Raw genomic sequence first — 18272 nt, forward strand, 5'->3', positions numbered from 1 at the left:
ATTGCTTCCGAATAAACCCTCCGGCCAATAAATAGATTAAAAAAAAAGTATGAGGCGTCATTAAAATGGTAGAATCAAATTTTCATGGATTGTAAACCTGCTTAAAGTGCAATTTATGCTCTAAACAAAAGTCAAGACGCCAATGGCTCTAATCTCGATTCACCTACACAATTACATTACTTTAGTCACTTTGATATATCAATAGTAATTAATCTTGATCATGCATATATTTTTCATAGGGTCAATATGCCTGTTCAATAAGATAAGGGGGGTTTAAGGATCTTAGAACTTGGCTCTCCGGTCCGGCTACCGTGAATAACCCTGACTGACATGATGATGTCGGCGGGGTGGCCAAGTGATTAAGTCCACCTTCGATAACGGTCGTTGATCAGAAGGCCCCATGTAAGGTTGTAGGTGCTAGTTAATAAGGAACTAACCTGTAAACCTTGAGTAGATGAAAGATGATGCTTGCTACGTGAGATGTGTAGCAGACAATGGTTACGTAATGTGATCCTCTTTGGAATGATAATTAGGGTTAGTATATATAGGCAAACTCTAATTCTAGAATCATCCAAGATAATGGTAATCTCTTCCATAACAAACTCCCCCGAATCACGGATGTAATTATGGAAAAGATATCAACGTGATGACCAAGTAATCGCCGTACCGGGAACAAAGGCATTCGATACAACACCGCATGCCGCATACCGCATACCGCATACCAAGTACACGCATATGCATGCTAGCGAGCGACCGCATACGTATAGTATGCGCATGTGAGTTGCGGTATCATTATGTCCCCCCAGTTTGATATTATATGACGCAAGACATATGATATCAAACTATTAAGCGAAAAAGAAAAACAAGAAAACGGCTAGCACTAACTTTTTCGCGCGCGTCTCGAGGTCATTAAATGCCTGTCACTGCCGCAGAAGCCCATTCGGCTGACAAGACATTAAATGCCTGCCACGCGCTCAACATTGGGCACATCAAACTGACAACCACGCGCGTGCAAAAAATGTCGATCGTTGATTGCGTTACACGTGTACAGCCACGATGAAACTGTTTCACCCCATGACTCCCAATCTTCACTATAAATAGGCCGGATTCACCAGCATTTCTATTTTTCTGACTCAAGCTTCTCCGATACGCTGTAAATTTCACTCTGATCAAATCCCAAATACTCCGGCCAACTTCAAAAGGTTAGTTATTCTCTGATCATCCTTATTAAATGACGAAGGCTAATGAAAAATTTGTAGATAGTGTAGTGTCTGTTATTGAGCAGAAACATATAGATTCGTTAATTAAGCAATATCCGCCGTTAGCACAGTATAATCCGGTACCACCCCAGTCCCACCAACGTGCCCACGAGCCACCGGAGAAGAAGGTGGCCATTTACGAACACACGTTTAAGCACGGGAAGTTTAGGGTTCCACCATCTGACTTTTTCCTAGGTGTGTTAGACCACTACCATGTAGGATTAGGGCAGTTACATCCATACGCGATAGGAAAGATAGTTCTGTTTGAAATGTGGTGTGCTGCGCTAAACAAGGTACCCATGGTCAACGTGTTTTGCCATTTATACCGTCTCGCCATGCACCATAAATATTGGTTCACATTTTTCGCACGCCAAAACTTCACAAAAACCCCCAAATCAAATGCCGGCCAATGGAAAGAAACCTTCTTCTATATTGACCAAACCGTCGTTGGCACGAGCTTCCCGCAAACCCTAGTTTGGTGCGAAGGGGTAACAAAAGATGTAAACAAAACCCCAAAGCTGGATGATGAAGAATCCAAGCTGCTCGCGGAGTGCGCAAATGCACAGCTTGTACACCGCGCCTACGGAAATGTCATGCTGCGTGTGGGGAAGATATCTGCCCATTGGCCATGGGAGGATCTGCGACCAGCCATAGTCGCACCGAATGGCAAGGGTAGGAATAGCAACGTATATATTTATTTTACGCAGCCATATATGTGTGATTAACCCTCGTTTATATATGCAGAGATGAAGATGAAGAATGTGTTAACCACATAGGAGATTACGACGATCTCCTTTCGTAAACAGAAAATAAATGAGCCCCTTGAGCAGGAAAAATCAGGCGAGAATGAGGTACTAGCCCCGCAAACATCGGGAAACAAACGCAAAACGACCGCAGACCCATCAGCTGCCGCATCCAAGAAGAAGAAACTGACTCCGAAACAAAGGGAGGATATGCGGAATGACAACTTCGTTCCCGTAGAGCAGCCATCCACAAGTCTTTCACCTCCAACCACGGGTGAGCATTACATTACCACTGCTTCTGTTAAGTTATGATGATATTAACTAACCAATGTGTAACGACCCGGATTTTTCCGCTAATATATATAAGATTAATGTTTACATAATTAAGGTTTCCAACATGTTAGGCAATCAAATTTATTAAGACTTGGTTATTTGGAATGAATTTTATACAAACGTTTGGCCACCCAGTCTGTCTGACGATTCACGAACGTCATATATCGTAATAATTAATTAAAGGAATATATATTTGGATATATATATATATATATATATATATATATATATATATATATATATATATATATATATATATATATATATATATATATATTATGATTTGATTAAATGATATTTAAGTATCTCATTAAGTATAATAACAATGAGTTATATATATTAGATGAGACTACTAACTTAAAGACTTTGAAACAATATACATATATGTATCGATTATCGACGTATTAACTCTTAAGTTAAAATCAATATATATGTATTGTATTAAGATGTATTAATACACTTTTGAAAGACTTAAATACATATATCAATATACTTATACTCAACAAAGATAGCTATATTCATATTCCCATTCAATTCCATCAAGAATTCTACTCGTATTCATACGGTATTTATACCCGTATTGTAACCAGTTTCTATACGTATATACTAATGGTATATACACATAAAAATCTGCATCTTACCAACCCTAGGACAGCAAGAAACATGTGGGAGCCATAGATTGACAACTAGTATTAACCATTTAGCTAAAATTCAACATAAGGATCCTATACACTTACCTTAACCTCATGCCATCTTTACTACTTATACATCCATTCCATTTTCATTTCTACTTCATATTTTTCTAACTAAAAACATACATACTCAAACACTCTATCAAGAACACAACACAATTCAACAAGTTTTAGAATCAAAAGCTAAGTTAGAATCATCATAAGAAAGCTTGATCAAGAACATATCAAGATAACCTTCCAAGTGTACAAGTTTACTTCCAATCTTTCAATCCAACTCCACAACTCTTTAGAATCCATAATCCTACTTTCATATCAGTAGCTTTCCATCTTATAATCAAGGTAATAAGCATATTCAAGCTTTGGTTCAATTCATATAATCATAACTATCTTAAATCAAGATAGATTTCTTACTTGAAACTTTTGTTGATTCCATGATTCTACTTCAAGAATTTCAAGCCATCAAAGCTACCTTTGAGCTAAAGATTATTTACTATCTTTTCCAGTAGCTTTACCCTAGTAATTTGAGGTAATAGCTTTGTTCAAAATCTCGTTCGATTCATATTCATATAGCTATCTTATTTTGAGTTATAACTAATAACAACAAGAACATAGTTTAGATTATTTTTAAACTTGTTTGCAAATAAACTTAATCCTTCTAACTTGACTTTTAAAATACTTCAACACGTGTATTATGACAGTATGTCAAGCTAACATAAGGATATAAAACTTGTAAACACGAAGAACACCTTAAAATCGAATATACGCCGTCTTAGTCGAACGAGGGCTGTTTTGGGTTTAATTTTAAAAACCTATCTTAAACTTTGAATTAAAAGATTTCCTTTGGTGAAAAATATTATTTTATATGGATATGAAATATATCCAAAATCCATGTTTAAACTCTAAGTGGAAGTATGTATTTCAAAAGGGTCATCAAGATGTCGTTCTTACGACGGATATGACTATCTTCTCTTATTTGACACCTAAGCTGTATTTTTGACTATAAACCTATACTTTTTATATTAAGATTAATAATGTTGAGTTCGATACGAAACCATGGTAACTCGAATCACTCAAAACGGATTTGTAACGAAGAAATTATGGGTAAAACAAAATTGGATATTTTTCTTAATTTTTAGCTACGGACATGATTTATAAAAATGGATGCTAACCTTATCCTAGCTATCTTACCTTGTATCCTACATGTATTTATACATGTCTTATTCCCGAACTTATGGAAATACAATTTATAATAGTCGTGATTAAGTTCTACGACAATATATTATAGTCTTAATAAAGATCGTAAGGCACCATATATATATATATATATATATATATATATATATATATATATATATATATATATATATATATATATATATATATATATATATATATATATATATATATATATATGACTTGATCACCGTGGATTCGTATACAAAGTTTTGACATATCATTTTGACTTCTTCTATATATATTATTAGAACGAACTATTAGACACCATTGGCAGTAATCTCGAGTTAGCTGTGGGTCGAAGTGGATTCCAAAATATTATATACTTTGAGTTGTGATCGAGCCTGAGACATGTATACAATGGGTCGCGAATTGCTTCAGACAATATACATATTATGTGTCTTATTATATTAAGACAATATATTATAGTGTTAGTGAATTCTAACACAATATACGCATTTATATTTATATATATATATTTATACTGTTGGACTATTGGACTACGAACGTTGGACTACTAACAATGGACAATTAAAATTATCACAAGTATCATAAGTATGGAATATTAATTATATATATATATATCTTGACACAAGAATATTATTATTAGGTTCGTGAATTTGTCAAAAGGCCAAGTCTTATCATCATCTATTCGGAAATCATCACAAGTGAGTTATAGTCCCATTTTTACTATCTAAATTATTTTAGGATGAGAATACATGAAAAATTTATAAATATTTTACAAAATAAGCACAAGTTCATGGAACTACATTCTACGATTGTTTTGTTATACTGGATATCTGTACTTATTATTATTATGCTTGGTAACCTAAGAATTAGTGAAAAACACTAATTGACGCGAATCCTAAAGGTAGATCTACGGGCACCAACCACCCCCATTTTCGAATAGTGAAAATGCTTTAGTACTTCGAAGGGTTCTTGTCATACATTTGAATAGTTGAATGTATGATGCCAGATATCTTAAGCACTCTATGTTAAGGTCGGTTACCAGGTGACTCATCGTATGAATGATTTTTGCAGTTATAATGATCATGCGCATTTAATTAAATGAAATCTTGTGGCTTATTAAATGTTATGATTATTATATAGAAATTAAACCTATGACTCACCAACATTTTTGTTGACGTTTTAAGCATGTTTATTCTCAGGTGAATATTAAAAACGCTTCGGCTGTCGTATGCCAACCCAAGGTCAAGATTTGGAGTCGGCATAATTGTTTATATGGTTTAAACTTGCATTCGGAGTATTTGTTGTAATATATTTGATCATATTGTAATGGGTTGTGTAAAAACTTATTTATTTGAGGAGATTGTCTTTGATAGACAATCTAAATTATGTCATTAAGACCTTTATTCGATAATAAAGGTTATGGTTGTTTTTAAAAACGAATGCAAGATTTGAAAAACGTCTCATATAGAGGTCAAAACCTCGCAAAGAAACCAATTAATATGAAACGTTTATAATTAATATGAACAAGGCATTTCAGTTGGTATCCGAGTGTTGGTCTTAGAGAATCAGAAAATTTTTCATTAGTGTGTCTAACTGATTTTTGATGCATTAATGAGTCTGGACTTCGACCGTAATTATTTTAAAAATGATTGCTTAATATAATTGTTGGAAACATAAGATTATTAACATATAAATATTATAAGATATATCATTCTCTTAACGTGCCTGCTATTATGTGATAGATGACTTCATCCGATCATATAAGCATCTCTAGTGATTCAGATTTCATTTATTTATCAAGTGATTCGGAGGCTGAGTCAAAGCATGCGACTTACGAACCAACGGAAAAGTTAACTTTTGGTGCTACCATTAAAGTGGAAAATTGTTGGGAAAATTGGGAAGATTCACAATTGCCATTAGAGGTTCCAGAAGAGGATCCAGAAGAAGATCCCGAAGAGGAACCCGAAGAAGAGGATCTTGAAGAAGTTGTGGAAATTACCGAACCACAACGTGATTTGGGAAAATCTTTGGCTGTTATACCCGATCCCAAACCCGATGAACCTATTATGACCCAAAATGTTTATGATCATCCATCTGAACCACCTAAGAGACCAGTTTATAAAATGACCGCTCGTATAACGACTGTTGGTTTTACTCCCAAACAATTAGCCGAAAGAACCAATTGGGAGGAATTGGAAAAAGAACTATCCAAACGAAAATCCAAACGTTTGGCCGAGAAAGAAACAACGTCAACATCTAAGAAATCTCGCCATTCTTGAACCATCGACAGCTATCCTGTATTTCATGCATTGTATAATATGTATTATATTATGTGTTTAAGTTTGTAAGAAAATCCGCAATGTAATTTTCCTTATGATTGTATAATAATAAGAATAAGCATGGAAGGTTTATTATTATTATTACAACTTATTATTACGTAGTAACGTAATAACTTACCATAGTTTTTCATATTAGAATTTTAGTAGTTAATTTGTGTGTTAGCTGCTAAGTATGAACATTATTATAGTTATAAAACGCTAATATGAAGAAAAGGCTTTTATAATAATAAGTTCATATTAAGCTACAAAATACTTTTTGGCTACTTCTAAAATTCTATATGATTAACTCAGTCGGCTATTTTTGAAGGAAATGGCTCCTCCAGCTACTAGACAACAACAATTGAACACAGAAGAACTTCAAGCTTTCGCTGCAAATATGGCTGCAGTGGTGAATACAATGAACAACAATAACCAATCGGGTTCCAGCAGTGGAGGAAACAATAGCAACCGGATAGGATGTTCCTACAAAGCTTTTATGGCCTACAGACCCAATGAGTTTGAAGGAATTGAAGGACCCGTTGGACTAAAGCGGTGGACAGAGAAGGTTGAAGCCGTGTTTGCAATCAGCAACTGCGCAGAAGAGGATAAAGTTAAGTATGCCACACATACTTTTAGGGGTACTGCTTTGACATGGTGGAATACCTACATGGATTCCGTAGGACAGAATACCGCCTACGTACTTCCATGGTCCGCTTTCAAGCATATGATGACGGAAGAGTACCGTCCCAGAACTGAAATCAACAAGCTCAAGGCAGAGCTTAAAGCACTGACAACCCAAGGGTTAGATGTCACTACCTATGAGCGACGTTTCAATGAACTGGCTTTAATGTGTCCTGGAGCATTTGAGGACGAAGAAGCAAAAATTGAAGCATTCATAAAAGGGTTGCTGGAATGAATCCAAGAGCGTGTAGGTGCTAACGACCCTGCAACAATGCAGAAAGCGAGCCGTATAGCCCACAAATTGATAGGCCAAATTACAGGAAGGATAAAGAAAGAAGCGGCCGAGGAGGCCATAATGAAACAGGGAAAAAGAAAGTGGGAGGAAAGCAGTGATCAGGGTCACCAGTACAACAACAACAATCAAAACAATAACTACAACAACAATCGCAACCACCCCAACAACAACAATAATCGCAACAACAATCGCAACAATAACCGCAACAACCATCCCAATAATAATAACAACAACAACAATCCCAATCACAACAATAACAACAACAAACAACTCAACAACAATAACCCTAACCCTAACAACAACAACAACAACAACAACAACAACAACAACAACAACAACAACAACAATAGCAACAAAAGGCAAAGAACTATATGCCCCAGGTGTGATACGTTTCATCCGGAATGGTTTTGTAGAGAATTATGTACCAAGTGTAATAGGAATGGCCATATTACGACAAAGTGTGAAGTCTACGGACCAAATAGAAACAAAGGAGTAAATAATGCCGGAACAAATAATAACGGCGTTGTTTGCTATGGATGTGGAAAACCGGGCCATACCATAAACCAGTGCAGGAATGGAAATAGGCAAGGCCGTGGGAGAGCCTTCAACATTAATGGGTAGAAAGCACAAGAAGACCCGGAGCTTGTTACGGGTACGTTTCTTATCAACAATACACCTGCTTATGTTTTATTTGATTCGGGTGCCGATAGAAGTTATATGAGTAGAGAATTTTGTGCCAAATTAAATTGCCCGTTAACGCCTTTGGATAAAAGTGTATAGTTGAAGTAGCAAACGGTAAACTAATTAAGGTTGATAAAATTTTCCGAAATCGAAAAATTAGTTTAGTTAGCGAAACGTTTGCAATTGATTTAATACCGGTGGAATTGGGAAGCTTCGACATAATTATTGGAATGGACTGGATGTCCAAGGTGAAAGCCGAAGTTGTTTGTCATGAGAAGGCTATTCGCATTCCGAGAGAAAACGAGTTACCCTTAATGGTGTACGGAGAAAAGGGTAATGCCAAATTAAATCTTATTAGTAGTTTGAAGGCGCGCAAACTAATAAGAAAAGGTTGCTATGCCATACTAGCACACGTCGAGAAGGTTGAAAAAGAAGAAAAGAAAATCGATGATGTTCCTGTTGCAAGAGAATTTCCTGAGGTGTTTCCGGACGAATTACCGGGACTACCTCCACACCGATCCGTTGAATTTCAAATAGATCTTGTACTAGGAGCCGCACCAATAGCTCGTGCTCCATATAGACTTGCGCTCACCGAAATGAAAGAAATACAAAGTCAGCTACAAGAATTATTAGAACGTGGTTTTATCTGACCGAGTACGTCACCATGGGGAGCTCTAATTTTATTCGTTAAAAAGAAAGATGGGTCTTTTCGCATGTGTATCGATTACCGTGAGCTGAACAAAGTAACCATCAAAAACCGATACCCTTTACGCCGAATCGATGACCTATTTGATCAACTCCAAGGTTCGAACGTATACTCCAAAATTGACTTAAGGTCGGGTTATCATCAACTGAGGGTTAAAGAAGCCGATATACCAAAAACAGCCTTCAGAACTCGTTATGGCCATTACGAATTCATGGTTATGCCATTCGGTCTAACCAATGCAACCGCAGTTTTCATGGATCTCATGCACCGAGTATGTAGTCCATATTTAGATAAGTTTGTTATTGTCTTTATTGATGACATTCTTATCTATTCGAAGAATAACCAAGAACACGAACAACACTTGAGACTTGTATTAGAGTTGTTAAGAAAAGAACAACTTTATGTAAAATTCTCTAAGTGCGCTTTTTGGTTAAATTAAGTACAATTTCTTGGCTACGTAGTCAGTAGTAAAGGAATCAAAGTTGATCCCGCCAAGATCGAAGCCATCAAAAATTGGGAAACCCCGAAAACTCCAATGCAAATACGTCAATTTTTGGGTTTAGCCGGTTATTATAGGAGATTTATTCAAGATTTCTCCCGAGTAGCCAAACCTTTAACTGCCTTGACACACAAGGGGAAAAAGTATGAATGGACTTCTGAACAAGAGGGTGCCTTCCAATTGTTGAAAAAGAAGTTGACTACGGCACCTATTTTATCGTTACCTGACGGAATGGAAGATTTTTTTATCTACTACGATGCATCAAGAATGGGTTTTGGGTATGTTCTTATGCAACGGAAGAAGGTGATTGCATATGCTTCTCGACAACTCAAAATTCATGAACAAAACTACACCACACATGATCTGGAATTGGGCGCCGTTGTTTTTGCATTAAAGATGTGGAGACATTATCTATATGGGGTCAAGTTTATTGTATACACCGACCACAAAAGTCTCCAACATATTTTAAATCAAAAGCAACTAAATATGAGGCAGCGTAGGTGGGTTGAGCTGCTAAATGATTATGATTGTGAAATCCGTTACCACCCGGGGAAAGCGAATATGGTAGCCGATGCCTTGAGTCGAAAGGAAAGAGTACCTATTCGAGTAAAAGCTATGAACATGATTATTCATACTAATCTTACTACTTGAATAAAATAGGCACAACAGGAGGTTTTGAAGGAAGGAATTTTTGGAAAGGAAATACCCAAAGGATTAGAAAAACAGCTTAATATTCGGGAAGACGGAACCAGGTATTTAGTTGAAAGAATTTGGGTACCAAAGAATGGGGATTTGAGGAAAGTGGTACTAGATAAAGCTCATAAAACCAGATATTCAATACATCCCGGAGCGGAGAAAATGTACCAAGACCTCAAGAGAAACTTTTGGTGGCCAGGAATAAAGGCCGATATAGCCACATATGTAAGAGTATGTTTGACTTGTTCTAAAGTCAAAGCTGAACATCAGAAACCATCGGGTCTACTCCAACAACCTGAAATCCCAGAATGAAAATGGAAAAACATTACCATGGATTTCATTGCTAAGTTACCGAGAACTGCAGGTGGTTATGATATGATTTGGGTAATAGTCGATCGTCTTACTAAGTCAGCACACTTTCTGCCAATAAAAGAAGAGGATGGTATAGAGAAATTAGCACGATTATACCTGAAAGAAGTTATTTCTAGACATGGTATACCAATCTCTATTATCTCTGATCGTGATAGCAGATTTACTTTCAGATTCTGGCAGGCATTACACGAAGCATTGGGAACTCGTCTAGATTTAAGTACTGCCTATCATCCACAAACTGATGGGCAGAGTGAAAGGACAATTCAGACACTCGAAGACATGTTACGAGCATGTGTTATTGATTTTGGAAGCAGTTGGGATCGACATCTACCGTTAGCTGAGTTTTCCTACAACAACAGCTATCATTCTAGCATTGAGGCGACACCATTCGAGGCACTTTATGGGAGGAAGTTCAGGTCTCCGATTTGTTGGAGTGATGTGGGGGAAAAACAGATTACAGGTCCGAAAATTATTCATGAAACTACCGACAAGGTCATTCAGATTCAGCAATGATTGAAAACAGCCTGGAGTCGACAAAAGAGCTACGCGGATGTTAGAAGGAAACCTTTAGAGTTTGAGGAGGGTGATATGGTTATGCTTAAGGTATCACCTTGGAAAGGTGTTATTCGTTTTGGAAAGCGAGGGAAATTGAGCCCAAGATACATTGGGCCATTCAAGATTGAAAAACGCATTGGGCCGGTGGCCTATCGACTTGAACTACCTCCACAATTAGAAAAGATTCACAACACCTTTCATGTTTCGAACCTGAAGAAATGTCTAGCTACCGAAGATCTCATTATCCCTTTAGACGAAATTTAGATTGATGAGAAACTAAATTTCATCGAAGAACCCGTCGAAATTATGGATCGTGAGGTCAAACGACTCAAACAAAGTAAGATACCAATCGTTAAGGTTCGGTGGAATGCTCGTAGAGGACCTGAATTCACTTGGGAACGAGAAGACCAAATGAAGCTGAAGTACCCACATTTGTTTTAAGATATCACACGTTAACTAGGTACTATTCTAAATTTCGGGACGAAATTTAATTTAACGGGTGTGTAATGTAACGACCCGGATTTTTCCGCTAATATATAGAAGATTAATATTTACATAATTAAGGTTTCTAACATGTTAGGCAATCAAATTTATTAAGACTTGGTTATTTAGAATGAATTTTATACAAACGTTTGGCCACCCAGTCTGTCTGACGATTCACGAACGTCATATATCGTAATAATTAATTAAAGGAATATATATTTGGATACATATATATATATATATATATATATATATATATATATATATATGTATATATATATATATATATTATGATTTTATTAAATGATATTTAAGTATCTCATTAAGTATAATAACAATGAGTTATATATATTAGATGAGACTACTAACTTAAAGACTTTAAAACAATATACATATATGTATCGATTATCGACGTGTTAACTCTTAAGTTAAAATCAATATATATGTATTGTATTAAGATGTATTAATACACTTTTGAAAGACTTAAATACATATATCAATATACTTATACTCAACAAAGATAGCTATATTCATATTCCCATTCAATTCCATCAAGAATTCTACTCGTATTCATACGATATTTATACCCGTATTGTAACCAGTTTCTATACGTATATACTAATGGTATATACACATAAAAATCTGCATCTTACCAACCCTAGGACAACAAGAAACATGTGGGAGCCATGGATTGACAAATGGTATTAACCATTTAGCTAAAATTCAACATAAGGATCCTATACACTTACCTTAACCTCATGCCATCTTTACTACTTATACATCCATTCCATTTTCATTTCTACTTCATATTTTTCTAACTAAAAACACACATACTCAAACACTCTCTCAAGAACACAACACAATTCAGCAAGTTTTAGAATCAAAAACTAAGTTAGAATCATCATAGGAAAGCTTGATCAAGAACATATCAAGATAACCTTCCAAGTGTACAAGTTTACTTCCAATCTTTCAATCCAACTTCACAACTCTTTAGAATCCATAATCCTACTTTCATATCAGTAGCTTTCCATCTTATAATCAAGGTAATAAACATATTCAAGCTTTGGTTCAATTCATATAATCATAACTATCTTAAATCAAGATAGATTTCTTACTTGAAACTTTTGTTGATTCCATGATTCTACTTCAAGAATTTCAAGCCATCAAAGCTACCTTTGAGCTAAAGATTATTTACTATCTTTTCCAGTAGCTTTACCCTAGTAAGTTGAGGTAATAGGTTTGTTCAAAATCTCGTTCGATTCATATTCATATAGCTATCTTATTTTGAGTTATAACTAATAACAACAAGAACATAGTTTAGATTATTTCTAAACTTGTTTGCAAATAAACTTAATCCCTCTAACTTGACTTTTAAAATACTTCAACAAATGTATTATGAAAGTATTTCAAGCTAACATAAGGATATAAAACTTGTAAACACGAAGAACACCTTAAAATCGAATATACGCCGTCTTAGTCGAACGGGGGCTGTTTTGGGTTTAATTTTAAAAACCTATCTTAAACTTTGAATTAAAAGATTTCCTTTGGTGAAAAATATTATTTTATATGGATATGAAATATATCCAAAATCCATGTTTAAACTCTAAGTGGAAGTATGTATTTCAAAAGGGTCATCAAGATGTCGTTCTTACGACGGATATGACTATCTTCTCTTATTTGACACCTAAGATGTATTTTTGACTATAAACCTATACTTTTTCTATTAAGATTAATAATGTTGAGTTCGATACGAAACCATGGTAACTTGAATCACTCAAAACGGATTTGTAACGAAGAAATTATGGGTAAAACAAAATTGGATATTTTTCTTAATTTTTAGCTACGGACATGATTTATAAAAATGGATGCTAACCTTATCCTAGCTAACTTACCTTGTATCCTACATGTATTTATACATGTATTATTCCCGAACTTATGGAAATACAATTTATAATAGTCGTGATTAAGTTCTACGACAATATATTATAGTCTTAATAAAGATCGTAAGGCACCATATATATATATATATATATATATATATATATATATATATATATATATATATATATATATATATATATATATATATATATATATATATATATATATATATATATATGACTTGATCACCGTGGATTCATATACAAAGTTTTGACATATTATTTTGACTTCTTCTATATATATTATTGGAACGAACTATTAGACACCATTGGCAGTAATCTCGAGTTAGCTGTGGGTCAAAGTGGATTCCAAAATATTATATACTTTGAGTTGTGATCTAGCCTGAGACATGTATACAATGGGTCGCGGATTGCTTCAGACAATATACATATTATGTGTCTTATTATATTAAGACAATATATTATAGTGTTAGTGAATTCTAACACAATATACGCATTTATATTTATATATATATTTATACTGTTAGACTATTGGACTATTGGATTACGAAAGTTAGACTACTAACAATGGACAATTAAAATTATCACAAGTATCATAAGTATGGAATATTAATTATATATATATATATCTTGACACAAGAATATTATTATTAGGTTCGTGAATTTGTCAAAAGGCCAAGTCTTATCACCATCTATTCGGAAATCATCACAAGTGAGTTATAGTCTCATTTTTACTATCTAAATTATTTTAGGATGAGAATACATGCAAAATTTATAAATGTTTTACAAAATAAGCACAAGTTCATGGAACTACATTCTACGATTGTTTTGTTATACCGGATATCTGTACTTATTATTATTATGCTTGGTAACCTAAGAATTAGTGAAAAACACTAATTGACGCGAATCCTAAAGGTAGATCTACGGGCACCAACCACCCCCATTTTCGAATAGTGGAAATGCTTTAGTACTTCGAAGGGTTCTTGTCATACATTTGAATAGTGGAATGTATGATGCCAGATATCTTAAGTACTCTATGTTAAGGTCGGTTACCAGGGGACTCATCGTATGAATGATTTTTGCAGTTGTAATGATCCTGCGCATTTAATTAAATGAAATCTTGTGGCTTATTAAATGTTATGATTATTATATAGAAATTAAACCTATGACTCACCAACATTTTTGTTGACATTTTAAGCATGTTTATTCTCAGGTGAATATTAAAAATGCTTCCGCTGTCGTATGCCAACCCAAGGTCAAGATTTGGAGTCGGCATAATTGTTTATATTGTTTAAACTTGCATTCGGAGTATTTGTTGTAATATATTTGATCATATTGTAATGGGTTGTGTAAAAACTTATTTATTTGAGGAGATTGTCTTTGATAGATAATCTAAATTATGTCATTAAGACCTTTATTCAATAATAAAGGTTATGGTTGTTTTTAAAAACGAATGCAAGATTTGAAAAACGTCTCAAATAGAGGTCAAACCTCACAAAGAAAACAATTAATATGAAACGTTTATAATTAATATGAACGGGGCATTTCACAATGCATCTGCGCAGAGCATCTGGACGACACGCACCACATGCCACCGCAGGCCAATCCAGACCTTGAAGTCACAGCCACATCAAGAGACAAAGGTATACACCTTGATTCCGATTCTACACCAAATCCACCACGCGGTAGCTTCCGCCTTGCCAACCTGGCCCAGCTTACCCAATCCTCCGCAGAGAATGCTTCCGAACAATCTGCTTTCCTGCAACAAATTTTCCAGGCCAAATTCCGCGAGCAACTAGCTGCACTGCCCTTCCACTAAGCGCACAACGCCTTTATCCAAAACGGCCTTGTGTTTTTTGGCATGTTCGCAGATGGGGTACGTCGTGCTACGAATTTGTACCAATTGGATGTGCGGAAAGAGACCGAGCTAGGCCTGCTACAAGCGGGTGTTGATCAGTTAAGGAATGATAGGAGAGACGCAGATGAGGCACGCAAGGCTTCCGAGGCATCTGCGGATGAAATGAAAACTTCCTTGATTGGGGAAAAGAAGAAAAATCAAGAGGTGATGGGGGCCGTTGATCAGGCCAAAGGTGAAGTGGAACGTTTGCGGGCAGACCTAGACAGGGTCAGCCGAGAGAAGGATGATGCGGTAACTGGCCTCGAGCAGGCCGAGGCGGACTTGTTGAAGCTTCACACCTCCCTCCCCACCATTGCGCAAAAGGTAATGGACTCGGACCCCGTGTCTGTAAAGTTCAATGCCTATGTTGATGCGGTGAAGGAGCATGACCGCAATAAGGTGATGCTTGAGGTGATTGAAGGATGTAACCTTACGCTACCAAACCCCCAGATTGTACAGAAATACTTGAAGGAGGATACAACTGAGGCGCTCCTTGAAGCTGAGCAGGCCATCCAGTCCATCCCGATCCCCTTAATAGACGCTTTTACTGTGGATCCCAATATGTCAATTGATGGGTTTCTTAAGGAAGACTTTTAGGTTGAGCACTTAACTGTTTGTGCCGTAAGTCCTATGCTTAGGCAGGCAATTGTAAGTACAATTTTTGAGCCCTAAGTCCCGTGTTGGGCAGGCATTTAAAACAATTAATAGTTAACCAAAACTCATGCGCATACGCAGGTACTGCGTAAAGTAAACCAATACTTTAGCAATTTTACCTTTAACAGTTTAGACTTAAAAGCTAATGCGTTATTTCTTTGACATGTGCTAGAGGTGCACTTTAGCTGTATGGTAAGCAACGCAACTAAAAACAAACCAATGCTTTTATACTTAAGAGTTCCTCAAACAAACCAATGCGAGAGTAATTACGCACAAGCAAACCAATGCTTGTATTTTTAAGTCAACTTGGCAGCCATCTATTCTGCGTGGCGCTTGGTTAGGGGAAAACCAATTCCCTTTACCTGCCGTTAATGTCTAGCCTTGTAACCAAACAGGCTTCTGCTGCACGGGGGCTAGAGGACACCCCTTAAGTAGGCAGAAACCGCATACAAAAAAGAAAGATATATACAACAAAAGTATGCGCGAGTAAATATTTTAATTGGCATTAATCATGTTTACAACCGCGACACATCCAAACGGACGGAAAGTACATAGGAAAATATAATGTGCTAAAATATTTGGATTGATCAGGTCCAACCAGCTACATGTAACATTTTTTCAACAATGTCGTGTGCCAAGTATGTTTCACAGGTTTCCCATCTAATGTCACTAGATGGTATACCCCGGTGTTTCTTGCTCCCACTACCTTGTATGGACCTTCCCAACGGGGGCCCAACTTCCCAGTATCTTCCGCATGACTCGCATCATTCTGACGCCAAACTAAGTCCCCGCACTTATAAGAGCGCGAACGCATACGCTGATTGTAGTACTTTGCAATTTTCTTCTTATTATTGGCTTCGTTTATCGCCGCAGAAAGTCTGCGTTCTTCCAACAAATTAAGATTTTCCCGCATAGCTTCTGAGTTATTCTGCTCATCAAAATTCTGTATGCGGAACGTTGGTATCCAAATCTCTGAGGGTACAACAGCTTCTAACCCATAGACCAGACTGAACGGAGTCTCACCAGTGCTTGCTTTGGTTGTTGTTCTATGTGCCCATAAAACCTTTGGTAGTTCGTCCACCCAACCAATGTGACCATGACCCAATCTAGCTTTGATTCCTGTCACTATATCCCAGTTGGTGACTTCGCACTGGCCATTCGCCTGCGGATGCGCAACGGATGTAAAAGTTTGCTTAATATTGAGCTCCGCGCACCAACTGCGAAAAGGATCCCCGCAAACTGCGTACCGTTATCACTAACAATTTCATTTGGTATGCCGAATCAACAAACAATGTCCTCCCATACAAAATTTCGAAACCTTTTTCCTGAAATTGTTGCTAACGGTCGTGCTTCAACCCACTTCGTGAAATAGTCAATTGCAACAATCAAGAATTTGATGTTTCCTGCATGTGCAGAGTATGCATAAGATACTGACGTAAGTAGCATATGGTATAAAATAAATGATAACATTACCTCGGCCTTTCGGAAATGGTCCGACTATGTCAATTGTCCATTTGCAGAATGGCCATGGTGACGAGACTGGTATCATTGGGTGCTGATAATGCTAAAATCGAACACATATTTCATAGCATTATCCTTTAAGAAAGACAAGCTTTTAGTTGCTATTGTTCTATTTACAAGTGATATTCGTTTAAATAATAAAAGGTGAAGACAAAAGACAGATTCGACGAATTGAAGAAGCAAACGACCAAAAAGCTCAAAAGTACAAAATACAATCCAAGTGGTTCAATTTATTGATGAGAAACGTCTAAAAGTTACAAGAGTACGAGCAGCAAAACGCAAAGTACAAGATATTAAATTGTACGCAAGGACATTCGAAAATCCGGAACCGGGACATGAACCAACTATCAACGCGCGACACAACGGAGCTAAAATTATATGTCAACAATGCACAAGAATATAATATAATATATAATTAATTATATAAAATTAAATATATTATATTATATATTAAATAAATACGCGCAGCTCAGGTTTAAAAGTCAATGTGAGCTGGAACAGCTGGCCATGCGATCGCATGGCCAGAAGGCACAAAAGTCATGCACTCGCATGAGTTACTGTAGCTGGCCAGGTTCTATAAAAAGTCAGTTTTTCGGACGAGTTATACACACAAAAAATATATATCCATCTATCATACTCTCAATATATATTTATATTTATATTTTAATTTTAATTTTAAAATTTAAGATTAATAATAATAAGGTTATGGTAGCGAATGTTGTAAGTTTGTAAGTCGAAATTCTGTCCGTGTAACACTACGCAATTAATACTCATTGTAAGTTA

This window comes from Rutidosis leptorrhynchoides, chromosome 9, assembly GCF_046630445.1.
Source record: "Rutidosis leptorrhynchoides isolate AG116_Rl617_1_P2 chromosome 9, CSIRO_AGI_Rlap_v1, whole genome shotgun sequence".
NCBI lineage: Eukaryota > Viridiplantae > Streptophyta > Magnoliopsida > Asterales > Asteraceae > Rutidosis > Rutidosis leptorrhynchoides.